The sequence below is a fragment of the Pristiophorus japonicus genome, unplaced genomic scaffold (assembly GCF_044704955.1).
Source record: "Pristiophorus japonicus isolate sPriJap1 unplaced genomic scaffold, sPriJap1.hap1 HAP1_SCAFFOLD_29, whole genome shotgun sequence".
Lineage (NCBI taxonomy): Eukaryota > Metazoa > Chordata > Chondrichthyes > Pristiophoridae > Pristiophorus > Pristiophorus japonicus.
In genome coordinates this window covers 6,274,323-6,289,594 of record NW_027252668.1, presented here as the reverse complement: position 1 = coordinate 6,289,594, position 15,272 = coordinate 6,274,323, and the positions used below count along the sequence as shown (strand labels likewise).

The following is a 15,272-nucleotide window of genomic DNA, read 5'->3' as shown; positions in this document are numbered from 1 at the left end:
ATCAGAGAAGAAATTCATCACCTCAATTTTAATTGGGCTGCCCCTTATTCTAAGACTACGTCCCCTAGTTTTAGTTTCCCGTATGAGTGGAACTATCCTCTCTGCATCCACCTTGTTGAGCCCCCTCATCTTATATGTTTTGATAAGATCACCTCTCATTCTTCTGAACTCCAATTTGTATAGGCCCAATCTACTCAACCTTTCTTGATAAGTCAACCCCCTCATCTCTGGAATCAACCTAGTGAACCTTCACTGAACAGCCTCCAATGCAAGTATATCCTTCCTTAAATACGGAGACCAAAATACAGAGTCCATTACAGGCAAAATGCCAAGCAAACCAGCAGCACACTGGCACCTTAACAGTGTCTCATCGGTCTGCAGGCTTTTCTTAAATAGATTTGCTGAGTGGATATAAACTTATACAAGGTTTGTAGGCGTGATGCTCTATTCACATATTGGAGGGAGAAGAGATGCTGTGAGGTACTTTCAGTAGCTGAAAGTGATTAACAGACTAGGTTTTGTGTTTAGTGAGCCTGGGCGTGTTACCAATACCAGCAAAATCGGGACAGTGCAGCATGGATATGAAAGTGGCTAAGTGACACAAACAGAGTAGTGGTGAACGGTTGTTCTTCAGACTGGAGGAAGTGGAGTTCCCCAGGGGTCAGTACTGGGGCCACTGCTTTTTTTGATCTATATTAATGACTTAGACTTGGGTGTACAGGGCACAATTTCCAAATTTGCAGATGACATAAAACTTGGAAGTACAGTGAACAGTGAGGAGGATAGTGATAGATCTTGAAAGACATATACAGGCTGGTGGAATGGATGGACATGTGGCAGATGAAATTTAACATAGAAAAGTTCAAGAGTGATACATTTTGGAAGGAAGAAAGGAGTATAAACTAAAGAACACAATTTTAAAGGGGTGCATGAACAGAGAGACCCAGGAGTATATGTGAACCAATCGCTGAAGGTGGCAGTACAGGTTGAGAAAGCAGTTAGAAAGGCTTATGGGATCCTAGGCTTCATGAATAGAAGTATAGAGTACAGAAGTGTGGATATTATGTTGAACTTGCATAAAATACTGGTTCGGCCTCAACTGGAATATTGTGACCAATTCTGGGTCATTATCATAGGCACCCCTCTGAATCGAGGCAGACATGCTTCCACTCTAAAAATGAATCCTTAGGTGGCTGAACAGTCCAAAATGAGAACCACAGTCCCTGTCACAGGTGGGACAGATAAGTCGTTGAGGGAAAGAGTGGGTGTGACAGGTTTGCCGCACGTTCTTTCCCATGCCTGCGTTTGATTTCTGTGTGCTCTCGGCGATGAGACTCGAGGTGCTCAGTGCCCTCCCGGATGCACTTCCTCCACTTAGTGCGGTCTTTGGCCAGGGACTCCCAGGTGTCAGTGGGGATGTTGCACTTTTTCCGGGAGGCTTTGAGGATGTCCATGTAACATTTCCTCTGACCACCTTTGGCTTGTTTGCCGTGAAGGAGTTCCGAGTAGGATCTTGCGTAGACATTGTTGGTGGTATTTCTCCAGCGACTTGAGGTGTCTACTGTACATGGTCCATGTCTCTGTGACATACAGGAGGGCAGGTATTACTACAGCCCTGTAGACCATGAGTTATGTCACAAATTTGAGGGCCTGGTCTTCAAACACACTTTTCCTCAGGCGGCCGAAGGGTGCACTGGCGGCAGTGTTGAATCTCGTTGTCAATGTCTGCTCTTGTTGATAAGAGGTTCCCGTATGGTCCACGTTGTCCAGGACCGCGCCGTGGATCCTTGATGACTCGGGGGCTGGGGGGGAGGTTTGTGGAGGACCTTTGTCTTACGGATGTTTAGCGTAAGGCCCATGCTTTCGTACGCCTCAGTAAATACGTTGACTATGATTTGGGAGTTCAGCCTCTGTATGTGCGCAGACACAGGCATCGTCCGCGTATGGTAGCTCGACAACAGAGGTTGGGGTGGTCTTGGACCTGGCCTGGAGACGCCAAAAGTTGAACAGGTTCCCACTGGTTCTGTAGTTTAGTTCCACTCCAGCGAGGAGCTTCTTGACCGAGATGGAGCAATTCTGGGTATCGCATTTTAGCAAGTATGCGAAGGCTTTGGAGAGGGTGCAGAAAAGATTTATGAAAATGATTTCAGGGATGAGGACTTCAGTTACGTGGATAGTCCGGAGGACCCTCGGGTGGGTATTATCCGGCCCTGCTGCTCGATCTATTTTCAAGTGCTTAATTTTTTTCTCAAAGAATCTGGTTATATAAGTCAATGTTACTGATAAAAATAGTATTATTAAATTCTAATAATTGAGCATCATTTTCAAGGGTGAACACTGATGCAAAGTACTCATTTAATATTTCCACCATACTCAGTGAATCCTTTGTAACCTGTCCTTGAACACCCTTCAGTGGCCCAAAACAGTCTTTGATAGTTCTCTGACTCTTCACATAACTCAAAAAGCTCTTCCCATGACTGCCACAGTTGTCCACAATCCTTTTTTCCCATTAGCCTTTTTGCTGATCGAATAGCAGCCTTCGTTTTCTTTAGTTGTTCCTTGTATTCATCCTATTTATTTGAGTGTTCAATGATTAATTTATAGAGACATTTCTGTTTATATCTGATTTGTCTTTGCACAGAGCCAGTCGGCCACCTTGGCTTTTTCTCACCACATGTCTATCTTTTGATTTTGTCTACATGTTGGTTTTCAACATTTTTAATCTTATTCTTAAAAACTTTCCATTTATATTCAACATCGGTCGCATCAGCACCGAGGGGGGTTGGCCAATTTACCTGTTGCAAGTCCTCTGCCATTTTGGAGAAGTTTGCCCGTCTGAAATGTGGCGCGAGTCGCAGGTTCTCAGTCCCTTTGGTTCTCCCGGCCAATTGGGAGCGTATAATGTGATCAGTGTTGCCCAGATGTTCCCCCACACCAGGTCAGGCTCACTACTAAACACCAGATCCAATATATAACTTTCCCCAGTTACTTCATTAACATGTTGAGTCAGGAAACAGTCCTGTATATTGTCAATAAATCTTTCAGCTGCACTTCCCCCAACAGCAGGTAAAGCAGCGTGCCCCTGAATGTCAGGGCAATAACAATGAGCTTCCCTCAGGTTAATTCTCTCTCTGTCCCCCACACAAGCTGCCTGACCGGCTGAGTATTTCCAGCACCTTCTGTCTTTATTCTCAGATTGCAGCATTCCCGCTGCTGAGCTCAGGGGCTGTGTGGGCGGGGCCCTGACGTCACACGGCGGGCGGGGCCACGTCCCGCGCGCTGCCGGGCTCGCGGAGTGACAGTTCAACTGCCCCGGGTTCCAATCAGGAGCCACGTGACCCCGTGTGGTTCCTTCTGCAGCCCTCTGGGCGGGGCTCTGTGGTGGAGCGGAACTGGGATTGGTGCAAGGGGCTGTCAATCTCCTGTGTGCAGCCAGGGTTACCGGGGCCGCGCTCTGTCACTGGGGGAACTGGGCTCACGGACTGAGAGCGGGCGGCTCAGCCCGAGAGCTGAACAAACACCGGGAGGGACTTTAAAGTGTAACAGTGTCGCTTTGTAACTGTGCACAGAAAATGGCGCATTGCCATCTACATGAGGGAAAATGCGGAAGTGTCAGATCTGATGTTTGCTGTCACACAGGGCGGGACTTTAAAGTTTAAATTAAAGTGTTTGTAAGTGAGCACAGAAACCGAGGTTAGATTACTGTCATCGTCAGGTCCCGGGGAATGTGCTGACCCGGACAGTGTGTAACCCGGGGGTGGGCCCAGTGAGATCAGACAGTGTGTAACCCGGGCGTGGGCCCAGTGAGATCAGACAGTGTGTAACCCGGGGGTGGGCCCAGTGAGATCAGACAGTGTGTAACCCGGGGGTGGGCCCAGTGAGATCAGACAGTGTGTAACCCGGGGGCCCAGTGAGATCAGACAGTGTGCAACCCGGGGGCCAGTGAGATCAGACACTGTGTAACCCGGGGCCCAGTGAGATCAGACAGTGTGTAACCCGGGGGCCCAGTGAGATCAGACAGTGTGTAACCCGGGGGTGGGCCCAGTGAGATCAGACAGTGTGTGCCACGTGCTAGTCAGAGTAGGAATCGCAGGATAGCGCAGATGAATACGTGGCTTGAGCAGTGGTGCAGCAGGGAGGGATTCAAATTCCTGGGGCTTTGGAACCGGTTCTGGGGGAGGTGGGACCAGTACAAACCGGACGGTCTGCACCTGGGCAGGACCGGAACCAATGTCCTATGGGGAGTGTTTGCTTGTGCTGTTGGGGAGGAGTTAAACTAATATGGCAGGGGGATGGGAACCAATGCAGGGAGACAGAGGGAAACAAAAAGGAGACAAAAGCAAAAGACAGAAAGGAGATGAGGAAAAGTGGAGGGCAGAGAAATCCAAGGCAAAGAACAAAAAGGGCCACTGTACAGCAAAATTCTAAAAGGACAAAGGGTGTTAAAAAAACAAGCCTGAAGGCTTTGTGTCTTAATGCAAGGAGTATCCGTAATAAGGTGGATGAATTAACTGTGCAAATAGATGTTAACAAATATGATGTGATTGGGATTACAGAGACGTGGCTCCAGGATGATCAGGGCTGGGAACTCAACATCCAGGGGTATTCAACATTCAGGAAGGATAGAATAAAAGGAAAAGGAGGTGGGGTAGCATTGCTGGTTAAAGAGGAGATTAATGCAATAGTTAAGAAGGACATTAGCTTGGATGATGTGGAATCTATATGGGTCGAGCTGCAGAACACCAAATGGCAAAAAACGTTAGTGGAAGTTGTGTACAGACCTCCAAACAGTAGTAGTGATGTTAGGGAGGGCATCAAACAGGAAATTAGGGGTGCATGCAATAAAGGTGCAGCAGTTATAATGGGTGACTTTAATATGCACATAGATTGGGCTAACCAAACTGGAAGCAATACGGTGGAGGAGGATTTCCTGGAGTGCATAAGGGATGGTTTTCTAGACCAATATGTTGAGGAACCAACTAGGGGGGAGGACATCTTAGACTGGGTGTTGTGTAATGAGAGAGGATTAATTAGCAATCTCGTTGTGCGAGGCCCCTTGGGGAAGAGTGACCATAATATGGTGGAATTCTGCATTAGGATGGAGAATAAAACAGTTAATTCAGAGACCATGGTCCAGAACTTAAAGAAGGGTAACTTTGAAGGTATGAGGCGTGAATTGGCTGGGATAGATTGGCGAATGATACTTAAGGGGTTGACTGTGGATGGGCAATGGCAGACATTTAGAGACCGCCTGGATGAACTACAACAATTGTACATTCCTGTCTGGCGTAAAAATAAAAAAGGGAAGATGGCTCAACTGTGGCTATCAAGGGAAATCAGGGATAGTATTAAAGCCAAGGAAATGGCATACAAATTGGCCAGAAATAGCAGCGAACCCGGGGACTGGGAGAAATTTAGAACTCAGCAGAGGAGAACAAAGGGTTTGATTAGGGCAGGGAAAATGGAGTACGAGAAGAAGCTTGCAGGGAACATTAAGACGGATTGCAAAAGTTTCTATGGATATGAAAAGAGATAAAGGTTAGTAAAGACAAACATAGGTCCCCTGCAGTCAGAATCAGGGGAAGTCATAACGGGGAACAAGGAAATGGCAGACCAATTGAACAAGTACTTTGGTTCGGTATTCACTAAGGAGGACACAAATAACCTTCCGGATATAAAAGGGGTCAGAGGGTCGAGTAAGGAGGAGGAACTGAGGGAAATCCTTATTAGTCGGGAAATTGTGTTGGGGAAATTGATGGGATTGAAGGCCGATAAATCTCCAGGGCTTGATGGACTGCATCTCAGAGGACTTACGGAGGTGGCCTTGGAAATAGCGGATGCATTGACAGTCATTTTCCAACATTCCATTGACTCTGGATCAGTTCCTATCAAGTGGAGGTTAGCCAATGTAACCCCACTTTTTAAAAAAGGAGGGAGAGAGAAAACAGGGAATTATAGACCGGTCAGCCTGACCTCAGTAGTGGGCAAAATGATATAATCAATTATTAAGGATGTCATAGCAGCGCATTTGGAAAGAGGTGACATGATAGGTCCAAGTCAGCATGGATTTGTGAAAGGGAAATCATGCTTGACAAATCTTCTGGAATTTTTTGAGGATGTTTCCAGTAGAGTGGACAAGGGAGAACCAGTTGATGTGGTATATTTGGAATTTCAGAAGGCTTTCGACAAGGTCCCACACAAGAGATTAATGTGCAAAGTTAAAGCACATGGGATTGGGGGTAGTGTGCTGACATGGATTGAGAACTGGTTGTCAGACAGGAAGCAAAGAGTAGGAGTAAATGGGTACTTTTCAGAATGGCAGGCAGTGACTAGTGGGGTACCGCAAGGTTCTGTGTTGGGGCCCCAGCTGTTTACACTGTACATTAATGATTTAGACGAGGGGATTAAATGTAGTATCTCCAAATTTGCGGATGACACTAAGTTGGGTGGTAGTGTGAGCTGCGAGGAAGATGCTATGAGGCTGCAGAGTGACTTAGATAGGTTAGGTGAGTGGGCAAATGCATGGCAGATGAAGTATAATGTGGATAAATGTGAGGTTATCCACTTTGGTGGTAAAAACAGAGAGACAAACTATTATCTGAATGGTGACAGATGAGGAAAAGGGGAGGTGCAACGAGACCTGGGTGTCATGGTGAATCAGTCATTGAAGGTTGGCATGCAGGTACAGCAGGCGGTTAAGAAAGCAAATGGCATGTTGGCCTTCATAGCGAGGGCATTTGAGTACAGGGGTAGGGAGGTGTTGCTACAGTTGTACAGGGCCTTGGTGAGGCCACACCTGGAGTATTGTGTACAGTTTTGTACTCCTAACTTGAGGAAGGACATTCTTGCTATTGAGGGAGTGCAGCGAAGGTTCACCAGACTGATTCCCGGGATGGCGGGACTGACCTATCCAGAAAGACCGGATCAACTGGGCTTGTATTCACTGGAGTTCAGAAGAATGAGAGGGGACCTCATAGAAACGTTTAAAATTCTGATGGGTTTCGACAGGTTAGATGCAGGAAGAATGTTCCCAATGTTGGGGAACTCCAGAACCAGGGGACACAGTCTAAGGATAAGGGGTAAGCCATTTAGGACTGAGATGAGGAGAAACTTCTTCACCCAGAGAGTGGTGAACCTGTGGAATTCTCTACCACAGAACGTTGTTGAGGCCAATTCACTAAATATATTCAAAAAGGAGTTAGATGAAGTCCTTACTACTCGGGGGATCAAGGGGTATGGCGAGAAAGCAGGAATGGGGTACTGAAGTTGCATGTTCAGCCATGAACTCATTGAATGGCGGTGCAGGCTAGAAGGGCCGAATGGCCTCCTCCTGCACCTATTTTCTATGTTTTGTTTCTATGTAACCCGGAAACCCAGTGAGATCAGACTGGTGTAACCAGGGGAGGATGGGCCCAGTAAGTTCAGACAGTGTGTAACCCGGGGAGGATGGGCCCAGTGAGATCAGACTGTGTGTAACCCGGGGGCCCAGTGAGATCAGACAGTGCGTAACCCAAGGAGGTTGGGCCCAGTGAGATCAGACAGTGTGTAACCCGGGGACCCCGTGAGATCAGACTGTGTAACCCGGGGTCCCACTGAGATCAGTCAGTGTGTTGGCCGGGGAGGATGGGCCCAGTGAGATCAGACAGTGTGTAACCTGGGGAGGATGGGCCCAGTGAGATCAGACAGTGTGTAACCCGGGGACCCGGTGAGATCAGACAGTGTGTAACCCGGGGGCCCAGTGAGATCAGACAGTGTGTAACCCGGGGGCCCAGTGAGATCAGACAGTGTGTAACCCGGTGGCCCAGTGAGATCAGACAGTGTGTAACCCTGGGAACCCAGTCAGATCAGACAGTGTATAACCCGGGGTGTATGGGCCCAGTGAGATCAGACAGTGTGTAACCCGGGGCCCAGTGAGATCAGACAGTGTGTAACCCGGGGGCCCAGTGAGATCAGACTGGTGTCACCCGGGGAGGATGGGCTCAGTGAGTTCAGACAGTGTGTAACCCGGGGAGGATGGGCCCAGTGAGATCAGACAGTGTGTAACCCGGGGACCCAGTGAGATCAGACAGTGTGTAACCCGGGGGCCCGGTGAGATCAGACAGTGTGTAACCCGGGGAGGATGCGTCCAGTGAGATCAGACAGTGTGTAACCCGGGGAGGATGGGTCCAGTGAGATCAGACAGTGTGTAACCCGGGGAGGATGGGCCCAGTGAGATCAGACAGTATGTAACCCGGGGACCCAGTGAGATCAGACAGTGTGTAACCCGGGGAGGATGGACTCAGTGAGATCACACAGTGCCGGTTTGTCTAAGCAATAGATAGTAAATTCCGCAGTTTTGTCAAGAACTCTGGCAATTTGTGTGATGCTCCCGTGGGCTTGCTGGGGAAATGACAAACTCCAACAAGAATACTCAACCCTGAACTTTCAGTTGTATTAAGCGTCAGAAAAATATACATTACATTCCACTTCACACTGTCAATATTTGTCTCATTTTCTGCCCTGCCATTATTAGATCTTCTGGTGAATGATGGAGTGATTGAGAAAGTTCCACAGGTGGGAGGAAACAGGGACTGTAGACTGAGGAACAACGGCCGGTGAACCAGCACAGGATTGTGAGAGCACCAACCAGAGATAACCCTTCTGATTCAAAGAGCTTCCATAGATCGACCCGGGGCGAAAGGTAAGAGAGAGTCCCATTGACCCAGATACACCCTGGTCCTGAGGATGGACCACTGAGAAAGATCAGAGAGAGTCCCATTGACTCAGATAAACATTGGTCCTGGGGATGGACTGAGGAGAAAGGTCAGAGAGAATCCCATTGACTCAGATACACACTTGTCCTGGGGATGGACTGGGGAGAAAGGTCAGAGAGAGCCCCATTGATTCAGATACACATTGGTCCTGGGGATGGACCACTGAGGAAGGTCAGAGAGAGTCCCATTGACTCATATTCACACTGGCAATGGACTGGGGAGAAAGGTCAGAGAGAGCCCCATTGATTCAGATACACACTGGTCCTGGGGATGGACTGGGGAGAAAGGTCAGAGAGAGCCCCAGTGACTCAGATACACACTGGTCCTGTAGATAGTACACAAAGATTACAAGGTAAGGCAGGAAATGATGGGAATGAGAGTGGGAGAGTCTGACCACCGAGCACAATTATCCAGCAGGAGGTCGTGCAGTGGGACATGAAATAAGATCAGTTTCTGTCTCTGAACACACAGTCACATTGAATCGTGTGTGTTTTTAGAGTAAATTAAGTATCACAGTGTTGAGGTAAGTGCAGTAGAGGTTGGAGACATGGACTTTGAAAAGCCATTTGATAAAGTATCACATAATGGACTTGTTTGTAAAATTGAAGCACATGTGTTAAAGGGACAGTGGTAAATTGGATATGTAATTAGCTGAGGGACAGGGGGCAGAGAGCAGTGGTGGACCGATGTTTCTCCAACTGCGGAGAAGTTTACATTGGGTCAACCAGGTGTCGCAATTGATGCCTTTGCTTTTCTGGTTATATTTTAAATGACCTGGTCTTCGCTATCGGAAGTGGACCTTCGAGGTTTGCTGAGGGCAAGAAAGTTGATTGTAGTAAATGGTGAGCAGGATCGCAGCAGACTTTAGAAACGCACAGACAGACTGGTGAACTGGACTGAAACATGGCAGATGCAATTTATTATAGCTCAGTGTGAAATGATACACTTTGGGAAGTTCAACATGGAGAGGCAGTATAATGCAAACGGTACTATTTTGAGGGGCTATAAGAGCAGAGAGACCTGGGGGTAAATATCCACAAATGTTTGAAGATGGAAGGGTAAGCTGATAAGACATTTAAGAGAGTGTATGGGATCTTTCACTTTGTAAATGGAGCACTAAACATAAAAACAAGGAGTTCAATGCTAACCCATTACAAATCAGTGGTGAGGCTGGAGTATTGTGTACAATTCTGAGCAACACACATTAGGAAGAATGCCAAGGTGTTGGAGAGGGTACAGAGGAGGTTTACCAGGATGACACCTGAGACTTCAATTATGTGGAGAGATTAGTCATGCTTGACCAATCTTCCAGAATTTTTTGAGGATGTAACTAATAAGGGAGAACCAGTGGATGTGGTGTATTTCGAATTTCAAAAGGCTTTTGACAAGGTCCCACACAAGAGATGTGAAAAATTAAAGCACATGGTATTGGGGGTAATGTATTGACATGGATAGAGAACTGGTTGGCAGACAGGAAGCAAAGAGTAGGAACAAACGGGTTCTTTTCAGAACGGCAGGCAGTGACTGGTGGGGTGCTGGAAGGTTCCATGCGGCTGGGGGGGTCGGGGGTTGTGGAAGGGGCGTGGGGGGGAGGTGCTGGGGTGGCTGATCAGCCATGACCTTGTTGAATGGTGGTGCAGGCTTGAAGGGCCGAATGGCCTACTCCTGCACCTATTTTCTATGTTTCTATGCTGGGACCCCAGCTATTTACAAAATACATTCATGATTTAGACAAAGGAATTGAATGTAATATCCCTACATTTGCAGATGACACTAAGCTGGGTGGCAGTGTGAGCTGTGAGGAGGAAGCTAAGAGGCTGCAGAGTGACTTGGACAGGTTAGGTGAGTGGGCAAATACATGGCAGATGCAGTATAATGTGGATAAATGTGATGTTATCCACTTTGGTGGCAAAAACAGGAAGGCAGAATATTACCTGAATGGTGACAGATTAGGAAAAGGGGAGGTGCAACGAGACCTGGGTGTCATGGTACATCAGTCATTGAAAGTTGGCATGCAGGTACAGCAGGTGGTTAAGAAAGCAAATGGCATGTTGGCCTTCATAGCGAGGGGATTTGAGTACAGGGGCAGGGAAGTGTTGCTACAGTTGTACAGGGCCTTGGTGAGGCCACACCTGGAGTATTGTGTACAGTTTTGGTCTCCTAACTTGAGGAAGGACATTCTTGCTATTGAGGGAGTGCAGCGAAGGTTCACCAGACTGATTCCCGGGATGGCGGGACTGACCTATCAAGAAAGATTGGATCAACTGGGCTTGTATTCACTGGAGTTCAGAAGAATGAGAGGGGACCTCATAGAAACGTTTAAAATTCTGATGGGTTTAGACAGGTTAGATGCAGGAAGAATGTTCCCAATGTTGGGGAAGTCCAGAACCAGGGGTCACAGTCCAAGGATAAGGGGTAAGCCATTTAGGACTGAGATGAGAAGAAACTTCTTCACCCAGAGAGTGGTGAACCTGTGGAATTCTCTACCACAGAAAGTTGTTGAGGCCAATTCACTAAATATATTCAAAAAGGAGTTAGATGAAGTCCTTACTACTAGGGGGAATCAAGGGGTATGGCGAGAAAGCAGGAATGGGGTACTGAAGTTGCATGTTCAGCCAACATGGCGGTGCAGGCTCGAAGGGCTGAATGGCCTACTCCTGCACCGATTTTCTATGTTTCTATACCAAAGACTGACAGGAACAAAGATAGATACATACTCCCATATCAGAGACTGACTTGCACACAGATAGATAAATACTCCCATACCAGAAACTGACAGGCACACAGATAGATACATAATCCCATACCAGAGACTGACAGGGACAGAGATAGATATATACTTCCAGACCAGACACTGACAAGCACAGAGATAGATACATACTTCTATACCGGTCACTGGCAGGCACACAGATAGATACATACTCCCATACCACAGACTGACAGCACAGAGATAGATACATCCTGCCACACCGGGCACAGAGATAGATACATACTCCGATATCAGACAGTGACAGGCACAGATAGATACATACTCCCATACCAGAGACTGACAGGGACACAGATAGGTGCATACTCCCAGACCAATACATAAGAATTAGGAACAGGAGAAGGCCATCTAGCCCCTTGAGCCTGCTCCGCCAATCAATAAGATCATGGCTGATCTGGCCGTGGACTCAGCTCCACTTACACGCCCGCTCCCCGTAACCCTTAATTCCCTTATTGGTTAAAAATCTATCTATCTGTGACTTGAATAAATTCAATGAGCTCGCCTCAACTGCTTCCTTGGGCAGAGAATTCCACAGATTCACAACCCTCTGGGAGAAGAAATTCCTTCTCAACTCGGTTTTAAATTGGCTCCCCTGTACTTTGAGGCTGTGCCCCCAAGTTCTAGTCTCCCCGACCAGTGGAAACAACCTCTCCGCCTCTATCTTGTCTATCCCTTTCATTATTTTAAATGTTTCTATAAGATCACCCCTCATCCTTCTGAACTCCAACGAGTAAAGACCCAGTCTACTCAATCTATCATCATAAAGTAACCCCCTCATCTCCGGAATCAGCCTAGTGAATTTGTCTCTGTACCCGCTCCAAAGCCAGTATATCCTTCGTTAAGTTAGGGGACCAAAACTGCACGCAGTACTCCGGGTGTGGCCTTACCAATACCCTATACAGTTGCAGCAGGACCTCCCTGCTTTTGTACTCCATCCCTCTCGCAATGAAGGCCAACATTCCATTCGCCTTCCTGATTACCTGCTGCACCTGCAAATTAACTTTTTGGGATTCATGCACAACCAAAGTGCCCAAAAAAAAAAAACCCAAAAAAAGAAAAACACAAAAAAAAAACCAAAAAAAGAAAAAAAAAGGGCCTTGTAAATGTCTGGTGTGTCATCCAGGTCGGGTGGCACGGTTTAATGTTTTATGTTTTACAGGTAGACTCAAAAAGAGTTTCATGCACAACCAATAGTGGAGCTTTGGAGGCATGGCCTAATCAGTTGGAGCCTAGCTGCAGAGAGAGAGAAGGAGCTACCTGCTTGAGCTCCTGTCTGGGAGGCCTTTGAGAGCCCTGAGACCAGCCCAGGAAGAGGAGGAAGGAAGGGGCTTCATTTCCATTCATCTAGAGTGAGAGGAGGAGAACAGAGGACTGCAACAACTTGATTATTCCTACAAAGAGTTGGAGAGAGGGGAAAAAAAAAAAGAACTTACCAGTGTGGAAGGAGGGAAAGACTTCTTCAGCCAAAGGTGGGTGTGTTTTGGTGCATTCCCCAAAAAGACTTTGTTGTATCGGTGGGGGGAGGAAAGAAAACCATTCGAGGGCCGGAACATCGCGGGGGGTGTGTGTGTGTGTGGAAGTATGTGTGGGGGTCTTGCCTACAGCTAGGCCCACACACCACTGAAGCACCCCTCCCCCATTGCCTAGCCTGGGATAGCTGGAGCTACCAGGCTGAAGAAACTCAATTACCCTAATTAACATCGTTGGGAGTGTGTACCTGTGTGGCTCCAGCTGCCCCAGGTGAAGACACCTTCTCCCCCCACCTGAAGACAACCCCAAAGACTGTTTTGTTTGCCATCTGGGGAGTGCACCCACCCATTGCTGTGAGGGGAGACCTGCCCTCGCAGTTTCCCTCTTTCCCACCCCCCCCCCCCCCCCTCTCTCTTTCTCTCTCTCACTGTCTCTCCCCTCTCTCTCTCTCAGAGCCCTTCCTCCCAATTGATTGAAAAAAGAAAGAAAAAAAAACAATTAAGACAACTGAGCAGAGGGAGCAAGGCCCCTCCCCAATTGCCAACTCGGGGAGAGGAGTGCCTCTTTCAGAGCTCCCTCTGTTAAATACTTAAACGAGGCCACTTAAGACCATTAAGGCCTGTGACTTTGGGGTGGGTGTAGCCCTTAAAGGGACCCCGTGATGGCGACTCCATCTACGCCGGTGGCAGGGCCAGCTAGGACATATGCGCAGGCGGCGTCCACATCCACGGCGCCTTCTGCTGCCCTGCCACCTATCAGACTTGTCACAAAGAAACACGGGGTCAAGAGCTACACTCACCCCACAATGAGCATTGAGGAGTTCGTGCGGGCGATGGTTGGGGTAGTCGGCCCCTCGGCCATTGTCGCAGCCTCCAAGATGTCTGGGAAGGCCGTGTTCTTCCTGGGGTCGGAGCGGGCGGTGTCCCTGGCCCTCGAAAAGGGGCTCACGGTGGGCGGGACGTTCCTGCCGGTGGACCCTCTCGAGGCCACCGCGCAGAGGGTCATCATTTCAAATGTCCCGCCCTTTGTTCCCGCTGAGTTCCTCCTCCCTCACCTACACCAACTGGGGGAGGTAAGGTCAGGGATCAACCCCATACCGCTTGGCCTCAGGCAGCCTGCGCCATGTGTTCTCCTTCCGCCGCCAGCTCTTTGTCCGGCTGGCGCGGGAGGAGACGATGGAGGGCAATTTCAATGTGGTGCACGAGGGGACTGCCTACCGCGTCTTCTGGATGTCAGATGGCGTGCGGTGCCATGCCTGTAGGGAAGTGGGGCATGTTCGTAAGAACTGCCCTGCCTCCAAGGCCGCCAAACCACCGAGGGCGGCCAAGGCTGGCGCCGCCGCCATCCCTCCCCCTAGTTGCGTGCGCGGGCATCGTCGGAGGCCTTTGTTTTCACGGCCTCTGGCGGGGGGGGAGGGAGAGCGTCCGACCGGAAAGAAGGCGCGGAAGAAGGCGAAACATCTAGCGGCGGGTCCCCTCAGTGCACCAAACAACTTGTTTACCGCGCTCGGCCCAACCCCGTCACCGGCGAGCGCGGGGTGCCCTGAGCCCGTGCCCGAGCCCTTGACTAATACCGCAGAGGGGTTCGGGCGCGGGCAAGACAAGAAAAAGGGGGGAGTGGAGCGGGAGGCCTCGGCAGACACGGGGGTCTCCCTGCCTCCGCGCACCCCCAGGAACAAAAGGAGGCGCCACTCCAATGAGGCGGAGGGGGAACAACATCCCTCCGCGGAGGAGTCGGTGCCCGCCGCGTGTCCCGCGTCCTCTACCAGCGCCCCCAAATTGCGTTGTAGGCGAGAGGAGTCTGTCCCCGGGGAGGGTGGGACAGTCGAGGCTGCGCAGCCTCTGCCTCCCGGGGATGGCGTGGAAGATCTGCCTGTCGTGGGGGGCGTGGGGCCAGCGGAGGAATGCATAGCCGCCGGGTCGAGTGTCCCGGGGACTGAGGCGGGATGGGCCGAAAAGGCCGCACCTGAGCCCGCCCAGCCAATAACCGACTTCCCCCGGGATTTGCTCGACTCGGCATAAAATGACACTGCAGACAACTGTAAAAAACATCCACACGCTGGGCCGGGGGGTGACGGCGGGGAGGGGGAAGAACAACAACCCTCGCCCCCGACTTTGGAGCTGAGGGACTTGGTGGACCTGGAGAATTTCCTAAACCAGGTCACTCTGTGTTCCCCGGCTCCTGGGGTGGGGGAGGAACCCCTTCCGCTGTCACTTCCTGACCCAGCACCACTTTTAAAAGAGCCCAGTGGGGACTCCTCTGTCGACGATCCTGGGGTTGGG

At 49.4% G+C, this 15,272-nt stretch overlaps 1 protein-coding gene and 1 long non-coding RNA gene across 2 annotated transcripts in view; one reads left to right on the top strand and one right to left on the bottom strand.

Annotated features, from left to right (window-relative positions):
- LOC139248263 (zinc finger protein 551-like) overlaps positions 1–15,272 on the bottom strand; it is a 359,795-nt gene that overhangs the window by 239,593 nt on the left and 104,930 nt on the right. The window lies entirely within an intron of this gene.
- LOC139248284 (uncharacterized) overlaps positions 8,519–15,272 on the top strand; it is a 48,443-nt gene continuing 41,689 nt past the window's right edge. Inside the window, exon 1 of the long non-coding RNA XR_011591038.1 lies at positions 8,519–8,680. This is a non-coding gene — a long non-coding RNA (uncharacterized lncRNA). The remainder of the gene's footprint in view (positions 8,681–15,272) is intronic.